The sequence below is a fragment of the Talpa occidentalis genome, unplaced genomic scaffold (assembly GCF_014898055.3).
Source record: "Talpa occidentalis isolate TD23 unplaced genomic scaffold, MPIMG_talOcc4v2.1 talOcc4.10, whole genome shotgun sequence".
NCBI classification, from domain to species: Eukaryota; Metazoa; Chordata; class Mammalia; order Eulipotyphla; family Talpidae; genus Talpa; species Talpa occidentalis.
In genome coordinates, this window is record NW_023600993.1 from 61537622 (window position 1) to 61557488 (window position 19867).

The 19867-nt window shown below is 44.8% G+C and overlaps 1 protein-coding gene across 5 annotated transcripts in view; it reads right to left on the bottom strand.

Annotated features, from left to right (window-relative positions):
* GRB10 (growth factor receptor bound protein 10) overlaps positions 1–19172 on the bottom strand; it is a 196909-nt gene extending 177737 nt beyond the window's left edge. For 2 of the 5 annotated variants that reach the window (XM_054695873.1, XM_054695878.1), the window contains exon 1: positions 7937–8181. The gene's annotated coding sequence lies outside the window, so the exon portion shown is untranslated. Of the gene's footprint in view, positions 1–7936; positions 8182–19127 lie in introns of those variants that run through there. The other 3 variants (XM_054695876.1, XM_037493465.2, XM_054695874.1) reach the window with 3 other exon arrangements.
* Positions 19173–19867: the final 695 nt, after the last annotated feature.

Here is a 19867-nt window from a genome sequence, read left to right on the forward strand (position 1 = left end):
CTTCTGCACCATCAGCCCTGGTTGGCTAGACCCAGCATACACTGAGGTCCTCACACCTTCTGGAAGCAGCAAGGGCCCTGGGATTTCTGGCAAAGAAGCACAGTCAGAGCTGCCCTGCAAGGTAGAGAATGAGGAGCACTGCGGCCACCTTTCCGGCAGCCTCCTGTTTTTGCTCACTCCCCTCTCACGTGTCAGATTAGAAGTACTACCTTTCCAATCTCCCTGGTCTCTGCAGAAAACTCTTAGGTTCCAAAATGCTCTATGTGGCACTTAAAATGACATGCCTAGTTACTCTGTGACAGAGCCTTTAGTTCCCTAATTGCCTTTAGTTCCTGAGGACAGAAACTTCTCCATATAAGCACAGGCAGCTGGCATTGGCCAGGTCACATAGACACGCACAGCAAACCCCATGGATAAGACACATAAATACCCAGGCGCTGCACTTCCAGACTTAGACTGCAAAGTGTTTTTTCCACAACCCACCCTCAACCGCTGCCCCACTCCCACTTCCCAAGATTCACAGCAGAATGAGGGTGCTCTGGGCTCTCTACCTTCCTTTCCCAAGTGGACTTGTTTTGGAAGCCAGCACCTGCACCTGGGACACCCAGGACTACCCCTGGGCTGCTGAGCAGCTGGCCACCCTGCTCTGCACAGAAAGGCTTGTCCATACAGAGCAACACCCTGTGAGACTTCTTCATTTAGAAAACAATTTCTTAAAAATGATAATGAAACTCAGAACTTTCACCAAAGACAGGGTCACATAAATAAAGGGCACCGGACAGAGCCAAGGAGGAAGGGATTACATTCCAAGTGCAGCTCTGAGTAAGGGATCTGGGGATCATCCCCTTTAAAGAGCAGATAACGTCTACACCCCAAAGGCTTATCATGGGCTAATTTTGGCAAGATAGCGGGATCTCAGTCACTTAGAATGTCTTTCCCTGCCTCCTAAATAAGCCACCAAACAGCTCAGAAAGAAAATGTCACATCATCAGTATTTCCTGTTTCCAGCAGACTTCTAGTTCATGTCCCCCAAAGCCCCAAGGGAGAGCCGAAGGAAACATTCTGCAGAAAGGACAGCCTACCTGCCCTCCCCAAGAGACCCACAGGCCCGAACTCAGCAGTGCATATCAGGGCATGAGGTTAGATAGATTTTCCCCCAGCCCCCTAGACCATGTCAAGTACTGTTAATCCTAGATGTCTGTTGCCTTCTGTTTACACATGCTGTGCCAAGCACAGAGTTGGGGACACAGAGACTCCCCTAGGCTTGCAGACATCCCTCTCTCTCTCACTGCTGCAGGATTACAATCCTGAGCTTCAACACATGTTTAACAGGAGAAAAGATCTATTTCTGATCTGAGAACCTGAGATTTTCTTTTCTAAATGGGGCACAGACTTTAATAAGACTTGTAATTTCTATCCAGAAGGAGTCAGTGGGTTGCAAGGCAAGTGCAACTAGTATCCTGAACAGATAGCTCTCCCCTCTGGGAAGCCAAAACTGACCCCGAGAACACTTTAACAAATCAAACAAGCTTGAATGGCACACATTTAGGTAGCCCTAAACCTAACACTGACATGAGAGAGACAAAATCAGTCTGTGAGGGGGATGCAGGCAATTCAAGGGGCCCCTGTGCCACAGTCAGACCCTGAATTTCAATCATTTTGATAATAAAGAAGAGATAATACTGTGAGAATTATGGCACAAGATAAGTTCCTTGCCTCCAAAAGACCACTCAAATCCCAAGGACTATGCTGCAACATGCAAAATTTTAAAGTGACCACCAGATCGACAAAGGTAGGTTGATATTTATTATAATGTATGACAAAAGAACATCACCTACGTTTCCAAACTTCACAGCTTCCAGGCCATTCTGAATCCAACAATTCTAGGGCTATCAAGGACATAGAATTTTCCTAAAAAAAAATCCCCAAGGGAACAGAATTAAATGTCAGTTGGACAGCTACCTTTGCCAGGTAGTGCAAATCATTGTACTTACATTTTCCTTTAACAGTTGTAAACCCTGCGTGCAAAGAACCACATGCTGGAATAAGGTCCTTCCTATCAGTACTCTTGTATTTCTCCCCCTAATTTCTACTTGCCCCTGAACAAGCTCCCATTTCCTCACCCACAGAAGACTTTCTACCTCCCTTCTGAGCATTGCCCTGCAGATCACATATTACTCTGTTAAACTAGGTGCTAGGGGAGAGTATGTACTTTACCACCAACCAGTCGAATTTTTGTCCAAATGCAATACCATAGCAAAGGCAAGACCACAATAGCAAGAGGTCTTTAACAATTCAGGTTTTGTAAAAGAGTCATCCAGGTATAGTTTAGTCTGTGAATCTTCAATCTAGTGGTTTTTCTTAAGACATAATGGCACTTACAAGGAGAAGATTCTAAAGAAACAAAGGTTAAAGAAACTGTGTGACATAACTAAAAACATAAAATTAAAATGGAAGAAATCCTTCTTTATTAGTCCAGTCTCTAGTTTCTGATACTTTAAAATATCTTTACATCATTTAAAAATGATGCAAAAACAATACACTTTCAATAGAAACCATGACTGGAATTTTAAACTAGGGAACTCTGTTTTTTACCTTCAGTATAGTATTCAATAAATAACATGAGATTATCAGCACTTTATTAAAAGTTTTGCCTAATATAAGTGTTCAGAGCAGGTTTAAGATAGGCTAGGCTAAGTTATGTCTATAAGTTAGGTGTTTTACACTTGATTTAACCAAAAGGCCAAGAAGTGATGTTAGGTGTTTTATATGTATTTCCAACTTACAGATCTTCAATTTACAATGGGCTTATCAGGAATTAACCCCATCATAAGTCAAGAAAGATCTGTATTTATTTTATTTTTTTAATATTTTATTTTATATAATTCTTACATCTTTTTTCATTTTTGCACAATGTATTCATTTTCATTTTGGTTATATTCCCCATACAATTGCAACCCACCCCCCATATTTTGACCCTAATGCTTCCTCTGCCCCCCCACCCCCACGTAGTGTGTCTCTGGTTTATAGTTGCTTGTTGATTTTGATTTTTACTTTGTATTAATTAGTCTTTTTCCTGGTCCCTTATTTAGGTTCAGGTTTTCTAAATCCCTGCTATGAGTGAGACCATCCAGTATTTTTCTTTTTTCTTTCTGACATTTCGCTGAGCATGATCCCTTCTAGCTCCATCCATGTTGCTGCAAACTGCATGTGTTTCTCTTTTTTGATTGCTGAGTAATATTCCATTGTGTATATGTACCACATCTTCTTGATCCAGTCGCCTATTTTGGGGCATTTGGGCTGTTTCCATAGCTTAGCTATTGTAAATAGTGCTGCTATAAACATAGGGGTGCAGGTGCCCTTTGGAATTAATGTTTCTGTGTCATTTGGGTAAATACCTAGGAGTGGAATTGCTGGATCATATGGATGTATTTATTTTAAATGAAGACAGATTAAGCTTTCCAATCAAAAGACAGAGATTGGTGAAATGAAGGAGAAAAATAAGTCAGCTCACTTTAGATCTAAAAACAGAGTCAGGTTAAAAGTGAAAATCTAATGATATTCTGTGCTAATGTTAATAAATAAAACTAGGGTATCTATAGTGACATTAGTCAAAATAGACTTTAGGTCAAAACTCTTACAAAAGGTAAAGAAGGGAATTACATATTAAGGGTGAATACAACAATAAGATATTATAATTACAAACACATGTACATAAAATACCAGAGCTCCAAAAAGATACAGCAAACATTAACAGAATTGAAAGGCTAGACAATTGTGCAATAAAAGTTGTAGTCTATAATATTCCACTTTCAATAATGGATAGAAGAACTACATAGAATATCAATAAGGAAACAGAGGACTTGAACAGCACTCCAGATCAACTGGACGTCACAGATTATGGAGAACACTACAATGAACTATAGCCAAAAACACATTCTTTTCAAGAGCACATCGAATACCTTACAGTATAGATCATTTGTTAGGTCACAAAGAAAGTTTCCATATATAAAAACCCACAGCTAACATAATAGTGAAGGAGTGAAACTTTTCCTCTAAGATAAAAAAACAAGAAAACGATGCCTACTGTCATTACTTCTATGTGGCTTTAGAAGTATTAGCCAGAGTAATCATGCAAGTAAAAGAAATAAAAAGTATCCAATTAAACAGGAAGAACTAAAGTTATTTTTGCTTATAGAAGATATGATTCTTATATGCAGAAAAACTTAGATTCTACCCGCCACACACAAAAGAAACCACTGGAGGGGGCCTCCCCAGTGGTGCAGGGGTTAAAGACAGCGCAAACAAGCTATCATACCAGCCATAGCAGCATGAGTTCAATCCCCACCAGCTAGGGAGCAACCCACACGGTGCAGCAGACCTCTCCTGCCTTGCCCACTGTTCCCCTCAGCAGTATATTTCAGTATATCTTCCTGTTCTACTCCCCAGTCTGTCTCTGGTGAATCCTCTGACCCCTCTCCCCACCCCCACTCCCACCCCCACCCCACAACTCTGGTCTACACCCCAGTTCTTGCATGCATAAATAAATAAATCTTAAAAAAAAAAATAAACCATTTGAGTCAATAACTCCATCAGTTACAAATTAACATAAATTTCATTTGTATATATACACTAATAATGAGCAATATGTAAAGGAAATTAAGAAAATAATTCATTTATACCAGCATCAAAAATGATAATTATGGGGCCTCCGCTGGTGGCTCAGGTGGTTGAGCACAGCGCTGTGAAGCTGTTCACAGCCTCTGCAGTACTGGTTCAATCCCAGCCTGCAAGGGTCCCACACGGTGAGGCAAACCTCTCCGGTTGTACCCGCTGCTCCCCTCAGCAATGTATTTCGTCAGTCTACCTGTTCTGTTCCCCGCTCCGTCTCTGGTGAATCCTCTCACCCTCCTGCGAATCTGGCCTGTACCCCAGTTCTTGTATAAACAAATAAATAAATCTTAAAAAAATGATAATTATGGATAAATTTAACAAGTCAAAGACTTGTACACTAAAAACTACAAACATTGCTATAGGAAAATAAGGAAAGCTTAAGTAGGAATAGACATCTTATATTCATAGATTGGAAGACTTAATATTTTTATGTCAAAGCAATCTGCATATTCAATGCAATTCTTATCAAAATCCTACTGACTTTAAAAAAGGAAAAATAGCAGGACCTCCCCTAGTGGCGCAGATGGTTGAGCACCGTGCTGTGAAGCTGTCTGCAGCTTCTGCAGCAATGGTTCAATCCCAGCCGGCCAGCGAGGGTCCCACACGGTGCAGCAGACCTCTCCAGTCTCACCCTCTGCTCCCCTTAGCAGTGTATTTCGTCAGTCTTCCTGTTCTGTTCCCTGCTCTGTCTCTGGTAAATCCTCTCACCCTCCTGCAGATCTGGCCTGTATCCCGGTTCTTGTATAAATAAGTAAATCTTTAAAAAAAAAAAAATCCATCCTAAAATGTTTGTGGATTTTCAGGGGATCCCCAAATAGGCAAAAATTTTTTGAACAGAACAAAGTTGAAAGATCCATATTTCTTGATTTTAAAACTTACGACAAAACTACAGTAAAAAAGACTGGTATTAGCATAAGGACAGACATATGGACTGAAGGAACAGATTGCAGAAACCATAAATAAGCCCTTTCATGAAGGACTGATATTCAGCAATGATGCCAAGGACCAGTCAACAGGGAAACAAATATTTTCCACAGATCTGGAAAAACTGGGTATACACTTGCAACAGAGTGAAGTGAACCCTTACTTTACACCATAAGCACAAATTAACTCAAATTGGATTAAAGGTTAAAACTAGAAAACCTTTAGAAGAAAAAGGGAAAAAGCTTCATGACAATGGGTTTGACAATGATTTCTTAAATATAACACCAAAGTAGAGGGAACAAAAAACAAAATAGATAAATCCAATTTCATTAAAATTAAAAACTTCTGTGCTGCATAAACAAGATAACCCACAGAAAGGTACAAAATAATCGCAAATCTGATGAGGGACTGCTATTCAGAATCTACAAAGAACACCTAAACTCAACAACAAAATGAAAATCCCAATCACAATGAGCTACATACTACATCATAACTATGAGGACAGACGTCATTAAAAAAAAATGGGAGATACCAACACCCCAGTATCAAAGAAATAGGTAAAACATTTGGCATTGCTGCTAGAATGTAAAATGATTGTGAGAAACAATTTATTCAAAAGCTAAAACAATTACCATATGATAAAGCAACCCTACCTCTAGGTGAAAACCCAAAAAGATTTAAAACAAAGATGCCAGCAGATACTTGCATACTGATGTTCATAAAAGCATTATTCAAAATAGTCAAAAGGTGGACAAAACCCAAAAGGCCATCAAGAATTGGATGAATAGGGCCTCCCCTGGTGGCGCAATGCAGTTGAGTGCAGTGCTGTGAGGCTGTCTACAGCCTCTGAAGCACCAGTTCGATCCCTGTGGACTGGCCTGGGTACCACATGGTGCAGCAGACCTCTGTCTTGCCCGCTGCTCCCTTCAGCAGTGTATTTCGGTCAGTCTGCCTGTTCTGTTCCCTGCTCTGTCTCTGGTGAATCCTCTCACCCTCCAGGGCATCTGGCCTATACCCCAGTTCTTGTATGCATGAATAAATAAATCTTTAAAAAAAAAAATTGGATGAATAAACAAAAGAGGGTGTGTATGTGTTTATCTGTTCATAAACATGTGTATGTATACATATGCACACACAATGAAACATTGTTTGGCCATGAAAAGGAATGAATTACTGACACAAGCTACAACATGAAACTTGAAAACATTATTTGAATAAAGAATTCAGGTACAAAATCTACCTAGCACATGGTCCCACTCATAGAAATATCCCAAATAGAGAAACCTATTGAGACAGAGTAGATTACTGGTTACTTAAGGTAAGATGGGGACAATGGAGAAAGATAACTAAAAGGTACAGTTGTTTCTTCTGGATGTTGTACATATCTGCAAGTATATATACATAGGTATACATACCTACATATGTATACACATACTAATTGTATATATCTGTGAAAACCAACTGTAATTGAGTTGTATGCTTATAATTTAGGTTCGCTGGTATGTGAACTATATCTCAAAGCTGTTCTAAAAGTCATGAGAACTCTGAAAAACTAGCACCATGACATAATCAGCATAAAACTAGCAGCATGACATAATTAGCCATGTCCCCCAAATCTGGAATTACCATAATCTATCTTCCTCCTGGAGCATCACACTAAATTGCTGAAAGTTCTACCACAAGAAACTAATGTTATCTACCCCAGCATTTCCAAGGACATTTGGCCATGAAATATCAGCATCTCATCTAGCCATCTTCCAGAAGACTAAATGGTCGGGCATCATCGCATGCCTAGGGAGATGCTTGATAAAGGATAACTGACAATGGAATGGGGAATGCACTTCATGGGTCCATCACTGCATGTGTTGAGCAACTAGTAAAGGCAACAACACAAACATTTAAGAGGGTCCTTATCCAAATTTCTATTTGGTGTATAATTTTCTTTCTTTTTTTAAAAGATTGATTTGTGCATACAAGAGCTGAGTTGTAGGCCAGGGGTGTGGGGGTGTGAAAGGATTCAGCAGAGACAGAGTGGGGAACAGTACAGGCAGATGTACTGAAATACATTCTGAGGGGAGCAGCAGGTGAGATAGGAGAGGTCTGCTGCGCCATGTGGGTCACTTCCCTGGCCGGGGATCGAACTTGTGCTGCAGTCACTGCAGATTGCTTCACAGTGCTTAACCCCTTGCACCACCAGGGAGGTCCCTGGTGCAGAATTTTCTAAAAAGTAGAAAGGAGATACGGGCACAGGAAACACAGACTCTCAGATGAGAGTGAGACAAAAGCTGCTATAATGCTACCTCCACCACCAGGAAAAGACTGAGACATCCAGCCCTACCTTCGCTGCAGGACAAACTCACATTGACTCCAGGGACCAACCTGGCAGCCTCTGGGGAACATGGTTGTTATCTCTCCACCACTTGCAGTCCTTAGAGGCATCCCTCCGTGTTCTGCCTGGGATGCTAAGACCTGAAGATACTGAGCAGAGCCCTAAAGAATGAGGTGACAAAGTTTGTAAGTTCAATGACACAAATCCTACATCCCTAGAAAGAAAGCAGGAAGGGCTTCAAGATTATTCAATATTCCAAAGGTTTCAAACCTTTAGTTTTCTCTTATAAACAAAAATGAACTACAAACAAAACTTATGGGAAAAAAACTACTAATAAAACTTATGGGAACTAAAGTGAATGTCAAAGCGGGAAACAATACAGATATTGGTAAATGGTATAAAGCCTGAACGCATTTCAGAATGCCATTTATAAGAATGTAGGGCTCACAGCTGAAAAATTTTCAGCAAAATTTCTAGATTGAGTATTAACAATAGTGGGCCTCCCCTGGTGGCGCAGCGGTTGAGCACTGGGCTGCAAAGCTGCCCGCAGCCTCTGCAGCATGGGTTTGATCCCCGGCCACTGGCGAGGGTCTCACATGGCGCGCAGACCTCTCCTGCTGCCCGCTGCTCCCCTCAGCAGTGTATTTCGTCAGTCTGCCTGTTCTGTTCCCCACTGTGTCTCTGGTGAATCCTCTCACCCTCCCGCGCATCTGGCCTGTACCCCAGTTCTTGTATACATAAATAAATAAATCTTTTTTTTTTTTTTAAAAAGAGTATTAACAATAATACCTTTGAAAAGTAAAGTATCCTTTTCAGAAATTTTCTAGAGAAAAAGAAACTGAAGATAATATGGGAGGAAATGTATTAGACCTCAGAATACAAAGGCTGACTCTGACCCAAAGCAGGCACAATGACCTGGGAACTACAGAAATATAAGTTTTTGTTCCCCCTCCACCTACACTCTAGACTCACCAAATTAGAATCTGCATTTAACAAGATCCCTAGGAGACAGATGTGCATGTTAAAGTTTAAGAAGTACTATCTTCAGACATTTAATATTTAACTACGTCCAAACTGAAATTTGCTTGATCTCTTCAGGAAAATAAGTGAATTCATATGGACTTACTTATTGCTGAGTCAACCCACACCATCAAAAACCTACTGACTCCCTTATCTGAGTCTCTGCTAACTGTTTTCCTGTCCCTTTAATTTAACTCCTACCAGCCTTGAGAGGAACAGAATCCACTTCACAGGCAAGAAAGAAAAGGAAAAGTTTTTACTGAATAAATATGAATAAACTTCACAAAAAGTTCAGGAACTTATCAGGTATGGGATGGGTTAGGACTTCATGGGTCATTTCCAAGCCATGAATTCTATACAATGTAAGTAAATATGAGACATCATACCAATTTTGGGTTTGACCATGCCAACTGCCAAGTGTGCTTGTATCTGTCCTGAGTGGGTTTGGAGGAGCCCTGGGGACCCAGTCAACTTTTTTTTTTTAAGTCTAATGAAAAAGAACGAAGCAGCCAAACAACAGACTATTCTCACACATTCTCCCACCCTCCTAGGGTCCTACAGAGCCTCAGACTGTTCTAAGTGACACTTAGTCCTGTTCTTGACCTGCCAGTTAGGCAATAACTCTAGCAGACAGTCACTGCTGAGTTTTCAGCCCAGCCACCAGAAGTGCAAGGGGTTACACGGCTCAGCACATAGACCCTGAGCTGGGCAACTTTTGAACAAAGCATACTTCTCAAGTTGTGTGATCCTAAGATTACCTGGTTGCTTTATCAAGACATAGAATTCCAGGGTCCAGCCCCAGAAACAATATCTAATAGACGGGAGCAAGGCCTGGGATGTATATTGGGAGGAGCAAGACTTGGGTCACTCCCTATACATTCATCCTTCTGGGCACTATAGGACCTAACACCCACTTCTGAAAGAAAGGGAGGGGCACCTGTTCTCATCTCTGCATGTTCCCTAAAACATTCTTACCAAGTCACAGACACCAAGAGGATGATCTGCTATTGGGGACCAGAGGGTTGAGCATGAGTAAATTTGGATTATAGCAGAAATGTCACCAAACTCCAAAATTCAAAAGATGCAATGTTCACTGAAAGTTCAGAAACCCAGTTTTGGGGTATTACTTAAATGATGGCTCAGAGATGAACTGGTGATGGAAATCCTTCAAAAACACTAAAAATAACTCCCATTTTTATTCTTTCATTCTGGTATTCCTCTAACACCTAATGAAGCAATAGTGAAATTAATAGGAATGCTACTTAGCAAGTTCTTCGACAGTCAGCATTCGCTAATCTGGTACAGTGCCACATAGCACCCATAATCTCTATTTCACTGGTACAGGAGCCAGGAGTACAACAGGGACTCACCCCTCAATCAGGCCCAGTCATGCCTCAGGGTATGGCTGTCTAGATCCCCAAATCTTAAATAAGTGTTCTGTGAGTCTTTAACACCTTTATGCTCTTGAGGCCAGAGAAGAAAATGCCCATAAGCTACCTCTCCCCTGCCCAATCTCCCAACATAGTAGGGAGTGATGAGACCTACTCCCACCACACACAGAGACAACCCCCAAAAGGAACTGAAAGCGAAGCAGAGACATGCACTTTACTAAAGGCAGTGTTGTCCCACAGCCAATCTAGCCAGACTTTGAAGCTCAGCACTTGGACATCAACATGTCAAAATCACACAAACATAAAAAAAGAAGACCTCTTTTCCACTTGGCTGGGGCCAAGCCACCAGGGAGCACAGACAGCAGCCTCCAGGACAGCAGTCACCTCAGTGTACCTCCAACAGACTTCTATCCACACCTCAGCAGAGCTCCTGCTGTCAACTGACAGATGCTGCTCATCAGAGGCCCGTTCATGGTGATTTCTGTTTTTCTTAAGGGCAAGCACAAGGCAGTCGCCCCTGTGTTTGCAGGAATTTGTTGAACATCATCAAGGGTACGGATCTCCCCACAACCCTTCATTCACCCAAGTCAACTGATAGGTCCTTTCTATCAAGCGGAAGGATTTTGGAAAAAAGACAAAGTGATGAGATGCATTTATCCTGAGACTTTTATACCAGATTAGATGTGTTATCAGAGTTTTGAGTTCAGGCAGGCCTTGGTATTCCACTTTCTACAGAGAAAAAGGTCCCGTTTCCCTATCTGTTCCGTTCCCCAGTGGCTCCCACACTCACTGCCCACCACTTGGCTGAGAGATAAAGGCCCATTTATCTGGGTGCAGTTATTACTTGTTACATATTAAACAATGAAAAGATTAGAAGTGGTTACATAACACATCTGACAGTTAACATCCACAGAGAACTAGACAGGGAGCTGCCTGGAACCCCTGGGTCCCAAAAGGCTATGGCAAGTGGTAGCTACTGATTACCAGGTCCTGTCCAGATCCTCCAGTATAACTTTCTTGGCTGGAGAGTAGATGAGGACAACCAGTCACAGGATTGGGTGGCGGGGAGGGGGGTGCCAGTGGCTCCTGCATCCATGCCTAGCTCACAGTATCAACCCACTGTAAGATATTGCCACACAATTCACCAGAGCTCAGGCACTCGCACAGACCTAAGCACCCCCAAACACAGCTGGATATGCTGCAAAGCAGAAAAGCCAGAAGCCATCCCAGCAAGTGTAGGACCCAGCCCTTTCTCCCAAGTATGCCTGATGTGACCCACCCCCATTACTCTGTGTGCTCAGAGGACCACACGGCAGGGCCCTGGCAGCCCTATTTGTAACCACACTCCTTAATTTCAAGGGGATGGCACTTCTGAAGAAGACAAGAGAAAAGCATGCCTGATTCATGTGCACTATAAACCCCAGAACCAAACCCCACATAACTGGTAACACCCTATGACCTTGCCCAACAAGCAGGGCCCTTGTTTACTGGGCCACAGTTCTCAAGGCAATCCCCAAAACACCCCTTCTCCCTTCATTACTCTGTCCTCCTCACAAGCCACTTCTACCCTGATGGGTAAGGACACAAACACCAGCCACTCTCAGAGTTTACAGCTTCAGTTCAAAATATATCCCAGGCCCAAAGGACCTGAGTTTCCAGCTTGAAGGGACCCCTGACATACCCCTGTAATTAATGAAAAACTCCAATAAGGCACATCCTCAAGAAATTTCCAAAGATACAAAGAAAATATCCTACAAGCTTAAAAATAAATAAATAAATAAATAAATAATAAAGGCCTCCTTGGTGGTGCAAGGGGTTAAGCGTCAGCACTATCAAGCTATCACCAGCCACTGCAGCATGAGTTCAATCCTCAGCCAGGGAGCTGACCCACATGGCGCAGCAGACCTCTCCTGTCTCACCGGCTACACCGCTAAGCAGTGTGTTTCAGTAGATCCACCTGTTCTGCTCCCCACTTTGTCTCTAGTGAATTCTCTCACCCCACTCCCCACACCTCTGGCCTACACCCCAGTTATTGTATGCATAAATAAACAAAAATAAATCTTAAAAAAAGAAAACAATGAAGTATAATACAAAAAACTGAGACTCAGATTAGCTTCATCTTCAACCCCATCTCCAATTTATAAGTCTATATTTGGACAAACTATTAGCTGTCAGAGTAGAACAAGAGTATTTTCAGACATACATGTTCTCAGAACTTAGCATGCGCCTGTATTTTGGAAGCTATTATAGAATATTCTTCATCAAATTTTAGGAAGAAAAGAGGAAGTCATTAGATAGAGAAAGGCAAAGGACATCTCCAGGATGGAGACAGAAGATCCTGAAATGACAGCTGAGCATCCCCAGGATGACAGAGAAGGAAGACTCCAGAATGATGGAAGAGCATCCCCAGGATGATGGAGAAGAAAGATTTCAGGACAGAAGCTAAGCAAAGAGCCTCAGGGGCACCAGGTTTAATGTGGGCCAAAAGGCACATGAGAAATTGCTTGCAAAAGTTAATGTTGGCACAATACTTGGTGTCTGAAATGAGATTTGCACAACAGTGCCTATTTGGAGTGTGGGTAGAGGTAAGGAGAGATAAGTACATAAGCTAAGCAAATGCAAAAACAGCTCCAGGAGAAAACAAAACACCCTAGAATACACAAAAAGTGATCATAATAAACTATATGGCTCAGCTAGGAGTAGAAGTTAGAGACTGTCACATTCTGCAACGCATGTTGGTCCAGCAGATCTTAGCCAACGGCAAAGCAGGTAGTGCAAGTGTAACATGGGAATGGACAGAGGGTTTACTCCTCACCTTCCAAGGATGAATGTCAAAGAATCATACTGAAACTGAAGTGGGGGTGGGGTGGGGGGGTAGCAGGGGAAAAAGGCAGGTGGCTCAGAATTGCAATGTTACATAGACATTCACTTAAAAATATGGAAGCAAATACAGAAAGCAACTACTGATAAGCCTTGTTACTTCTGGGGAATTATATGACTTTATGTACATGTATCATTCTAGTTAAAAATCAAACTAAATTTAAAAACAGCCTGCTCTGAGTGCTGAGGCACCAGAAAGTCAGGTGATTCTTCAAAAGGACAGAAGTAGGAGGGCAGGCCAGGCCAGAGACTATTTGTATCCAGGTTAGCCCTACAGGCTTCTGGTAGGGAGAGGGCCAGGCCAGAACTGCGGTTAAAGGATAATCCACCCCCTCGCCCAGACACACACCACTACAGAGACCAGCAAAAGTCTCATGTTCTCATTTCTCTAGAAACATCTTGGAGGATCCATGAAATTCACACAGTTTCAAAGAAAACAGGGGGCACCCTAGAAAAAAGCACCCTAGAAAAAAGCTCTCAGGTAACATAACTCACAGACTGTGCCAGTCCTTACAGAACAATTAGAGGACACTGGACAAGCTGGCTCCACCACCCACCAATGAGATGTCCTAAGAGGAGCACTTCCAAGTAGGGAACCAGATTTAGAGCACAGGGCCACCCTTAAGCCAAGAGACTTGCTGCATGCATCAGGCTATTGTACAAACTTCTGAACTTAAAAGTTACTCAATTCATAGAAGCTTCTAGAGCACTATGGATTTCTTGAAGTGGAAAAATTCTAAAATTACTATTATTATTAGAGATGATTAAAGCTTTGATACTGAAAGGAATTCTCAACTCATGGAAAGTTAGAAGAAACCATTGCCCACTCTCAGAATGAAAGTTAAAAAAGCCAAGTAGTGAACCAAAGGTTCAATTCATCAAAGAAGTGAACCTCTTGTAGAGGGATCCATCTCAGTGGGATCCAAGCAGCATGGAGTGGTCCTGCAGGTTCCTGCTGTGGTTCCCACATGACAGGATAAGAACAAGAAGGTTCATGGGTGTCTTCAGAACCCTTTGTGATTTTCTTTTAGAGACCCCTATGGAACGCCCCTAATGACACAGCTGAGAGCTCACAGATAGGAACAGCAGACTTCAGGCCACCAACTGGTCCTACCTGCAGTGAAATGACAAGTGAGGACCCCAGCCACCAAGCATGTTTTCAGTTGTGATATTATGATGCAATGGCCAGGGCCACCACTTACCAAGCTCTTTCTGTGCTAAGTGTTTTTTGATTCCACATTACTAGGTGAACTGTAGCTGCTGGTGACCAGGCCTAATGATCTGGCTGGAAAATCTGGGCAGGACTTCAGGGAGATTCAGGGCTGTCACTAACACAGTGTGGCCATCGTAGTATAGAGTCACTCCCCAGGGACACAGTCAGCCCGTCAGGACAAGCAGTCCACTCTCAGTTCAGCCCCAACTGGAATAAGTGTTTCTGTAGACTCTAGATATCAGCCAAACTTGGGGCCTAAAGACTTACTACCCAGCATCATTTGCCAGACTTAGAGGCCCCTCTATGCACAACACTGCAGCCACCTGTGTAGCTCAGTGGCTTCTCATCTCACAGGAAACCAAGTTTTGATGACTACTATTCACTATAGTCTGGCTCAAAAGGTCTGTCATCAGGTAAGGTCTACATTTCACCATCCATCTTTGCTCTCAGAATCCAACCTGTGAAGAGCTCAAACTGCCGCACAAAGGGAGGAGAAGGATACTCACTCACAGAACTACAATCAACTCAATAATCTGCACCAGTGACACACACAAATATGAGACAGAAATATAAAAAGCAGTCATCCTTCTAGCAGAGCTGAAGATAGCAGAAAACTAGACAGCCAAGCATACAAGCTGCTCTCAGACAAGAAAGGGTGCCCACGAGTGCCATACTATGTGCCCAGATTCCCCCAACTGCAAGAGCATCGAACTTCCCAACAACCTTCCAAGGACAGCATGTCTATGACCCCCCAGTGGGTCCTCCTGCACAGGAATTATTAGCATTGATCAATGCCCTGGTCAAAAAAGCAAAAAGAGAAGAAAATAGCAAGCAGGGGAGTTCCTCCTTGGCACCAATTTCCACAGTAAATAATAAAAAGCATAGCCCACTCTGTCTAGTCCAACCCAGATAACCAGATCCTTAAATTAACAATCTAAACAATCAAGGGAAATCACCCCCAAACCTACATATAAATATGATGGCTGAACCAGAGAAATACTATTCCAGTGTTGCCAGTGGCATCCGTTATGATAAACCCACCTTATCCCAGACATTCCAGGCATGAACCCTAACATCAGACTATGACCCAAATGGCGGAGTAGTTAGTTCCACATCAGCATCCCCGGCTTTCAAGGATGCGCAGAACAGCACTTATGAAAGGAAGTCTTCTCTCATCCCCAAACCAATCTCTTCCACCACACTGTCAAAAAGGGTGTATCCCAAAAGCAGGGAACTGAGAACAACTCATTTCTACCTGAAGCGATTTTGGATAACCCTGTGACATGGCTTATTTTGTTGCTATCGCAAAGGACACCCACCCCCTTTCCCTTCCAATATTATTGAAGTCAACCTTTCCACAGGCCAGCAGCTTTAAACTTCACCTGCTTACATCTCCTTAAAGTTAAAAGACCTTGAGATCACCAGAAGCACATCAAAGTCCACTCCTCAGAGATCAGTACAGAAATCTCTCAAAGCCAGGGTTGATAACCAAGGCACAGGTGTCCCTGGCAGGAGGGAGAAGGCCTGGACACAGCTCTCCAGAAGTGTGTCACACAATCTAACACAATGATGACGCCAGTCAGGGGCGGGAGGGATTAGATCAGTTACATACCCATTAGCGTAGACCTTGTAGAAGGTACGTGGGGGTCCAGAGCACCTATTTGTCAGGCCTCCCATACCCAAGTAATTATCTTATTTCTTCCATAATTTTGCAAACTTTCAGTTAAATGAAAATTAGACAGTTTTTTTTTTTTTTAAATCTCCGGTGAAGAAAAAGTTTTATTAAATTTTGAATATAAGGGCCTCCCCTGGTGGCTCAGGCGGTTGAGCACCGCGCTGTGAAGCTGCTGCAGCCTCTACAGCACCGGTTCAATCCCTGCCAGCCAGTTCAATCCCTGCCAGCCGGCGAGTGTCCCACATGGCGCAGCAGACCCCTCCTGCCTCGCCCGCTGCTCCCCTCAACAGTGTATTTCGTCAGTCTGCCTGTTCTGCTCCCTGCTCTGTCTCTGGTGAATCCTCTCACCCTCCCGTGCATCTGGTCTTACCCCAGTTCTTGTATAAATAAATAAATCAATCTAAAAAAAAAAATCACAAAAAAAATTTTTTTTTAACATAAAATTGTATTACTTAAATGAAAGATAAGGCAAACATTTCCTCCTCAGGATTCCACAATTCCACACAGGTTTAACATTGAGAAACATGGGGATTATGCTTCAAACTGCAACATAGAGGCTTTCTTTCTATGAAAAAGTATGGAAGTCCTTGCAATCAGTTCTCAGTTTTGACAGGCCACCTAACCCTAGACACAAGCTCAAATATACCCCACCTATCATGGTGCAGGTTTTCCTTCCCCTGCAGTTAAGGCAGAATTCTGTTGGGCAGAATTCTAAAGAAACAGGTCCCTTAAATTATGCCACTTTTAAAGTGCTAGGTTTAATCAGTTATACCAACCCAAAATTCCAACAGCTCTAATATTCCTACAGCTAAAGGTAAAACAGAAGCCTTTGTTCAAGGTATTTATATGTTATAAAGTCTAGATTGGCCATATCCTCAAAAGCAAAAGTCTAGGTCAGCTCTTAAGTTCTGTCTTGGCTCTTCTCTCCCACTGGAAGCTGATGGGATACAGAGAATGTCACTACAACTCAGCCAGGGTTCCCTGATTCCAATACTTGTGGCCACCATCACACAAAGCCCTGAACATAAACCTGCCATCTTCTGTCCAATGCTGCCCCAAAAGCAGTGCAGATCATGGGCAATATGCAAAAGCTGATTTTAGGGGTACACAACTTTTCATTAAAACACTTAATTACAATACAAATAACTACCGTATCGATCTCGTGACTACAAGGATACCGGTGTTCCTTCCCAAAACAAATGTGTTTTGAAGTGTAGAAAGTACTTAAAGAAAGTACTATTAATGGTCCGGGAATAGGAAAAGAATCTGGAAAACTGGCAGGCCACAAGGCTAAGGGATGGTACCAAGCTTCCTAGTTCTCCAGGTCAATTAACTGGCAGGGGAAACCTCCTCCAGACCATTTCTCTCTCAGAGTCAGATGTACTTGTGCAAAAGCATAAAATACACAAGACTGAAAAAAATCCAAAATTTAAGTTCTGGTGACAGCTGTCACTCACTGGCCATATGATCCTGGGCATTCCAATTCACATCCTGGGCCTGGTTCCAAGCCTAGAAAGTGGGGTTCCTGAAGGTGAGGTGTGCAGAGTATTAAAAGCAACAAGAGTTTGGAACTGTGTCTCCGGGAAAGAGTGAAATCCTACATAAGCATCAGTGCAACATTTCTCAGTTATACCTGTGTAACTCTTGCTGGGTGTATAACTCTGTCCTCAGATTCCCTCCCTGTAATCTGGGGAATGGTCTGGGCAGGCTGCTCTTTGAACAGCACCTATCAAAACCCAAATACAGTCCAGTCCAGTCCAGTCCTGTAACCCTAGAGTTCTGATTTTTAGCAGGAAAAAGTAGTAATCTAGAATCATTCCTGGTAACACATTTGGTTTCAGCCCTTTCCTTAATAAAATATTCCCCTAAAAGACACTTCACCATTGAAATAAGTAAGAAAACTAAATACTGCCTATTTTCCCTTGTGGAAAGAAAGGGGGACTTTAAGTTTTGTGGAAAATCACCAGCTTTGTGTTTCAGCGCTAGGCAATGCCTGTTGCTGCACTAACATGTGTTCCTAGTAAAAGTGAAGGAAACGTTAAATTGAGCACCATTTCTGAAACTCAGGGGCTCCAAATGGCTGAATCAGCATTTTTAGAAACAAAGTGTTCTGGGCCTTCCCTTTTAAACAGCAGCAAAGAGAAAGTTGTGCAATAACACATATTTACACGCAGAGCTACTTATTTTGCTCTTTTCTTTGCATCTCCTCAATGACACTGGGCACAATGTTTGTAAGAAAACATTCTTTCAAATGCATCATCATCAAGACCATGGCCATTCAAGTCCCCTCTGACTCGTCCCTACTTTACCCAACATTTCTGTCAAAGCAAACAACAAAAGTTGGCCTTTCTTCCAATTCCAAGAAAAAAGGAACAACAATAAAAAAAAAAAGTACAGAATACGCTTATTTCCATAACGCACACGCCTGGGGCCGGGGCCGGGCGGCGTCCGGAGAGGCGGTCCGCGAGGGCTTGGAGTTGCATCAGAAATTCTCTTCTGCGAACGGTCCGGCTCTTATCACCTTTCCCCGGCGGGCGGGCGGGCGGCTAATCCGCGAGCCCGCAACTTGGTGTTAGGCCCCATGGCGGGTAACCGGGTCAGCCACAGAAACAAACAAAAAGCCCCACAGATCCCGAGACCGGGCCGCGCTCCGGCCGGGGAGTGTCCAGCCCCCCTGGCCGGGGCGACCCGGCGCGGGCGCAGCGCGGGGCGCGGGGCGCAGGCCTGGGCGCTGACGGCAGCGGGCGCAGGCGGCCCGCGAGAGGCGGCGTCGAGGAGGTCGGTTCCCCCAGGGCCCCCCAGACGCCGGGGCCGCGCCTCCGCGAAACCGCCCGCCCGCGCCGCAGCCCCCAGCCCCCAGCCCGCAGGCGACGCCCTTCCGCCGCCGCGCCCCGCGGGCGCCCGCATCCCGGCCCGGGCGGCGGCGCGCAGACAATGCGGGCGCGGGGACGCCGCCGCCCGGCCCCGCCGCGTCCACCACAAAGTAAGTTGCCGCCGCCGCGCTGCCCGCCAACTCCGTACCTGCCGGGCGCCGCTCCGGGCCGCCTCCGCGTGGCCGCCGGCGACACTCGGGCGGCCGGGCGGCGCGGGTCCCGGGGCCGGGCGGGCAGGCGGGCCGGGCCCCGCGCACCGCCGCCGAGGGGCTGCGCGCAAACTTCGGGCTCCGCGCACCCGTCCGCGGCCTCCGAGCGTCGAGCCCGCAGAGGGCCGGCCGCGCCCTTCCTAGCCGGCCCCTCCCGGCGCCCCGGCCCTCCAAGGGCTTTAAAGCCGCCCGGCCCCGCCCGCGCCCGCGCCCGCGCCCCCGCCTTCCCCGCCCCGCCTCCTCCCCCGGCCGCCTTTCCTGCTCCTCCTCCCGCCGCGAGGGTGCCGCCCCGACCGCTCCGGGCCGCCGGCGCGGGAGGAGCCGGGGCCTGGGCTCAGGGCGGGGCGCGGGTGCCCAGGGCGCGGGCTGGACCTGGGGGCGGTGGGGCCCCGGGGCGAGCGGCCCGGAGCCTCCCCCGCACCGTGCGGGACCCCCACAGCCCAAGCTCGGGCGCTGGGGAAAGACACGGGGACCTATCCGGAAAGGCAATTCGTAAGCGAATTCTTTGAAACTTGAAGTACTAACGGTGCAGTCTAAACCCTTCAGCCTGTGCAGGGCGCAAGGACCAGGCTACGGCTGCCACGGACTCTCGGGGGCTGCTGGCCCCGGCCCAGGAAAGGAGAAGCTGGATTTGCAGTGTCCACTCGCCCAGCCCGGGTCTGGGTCTGGGCCTTTCCTC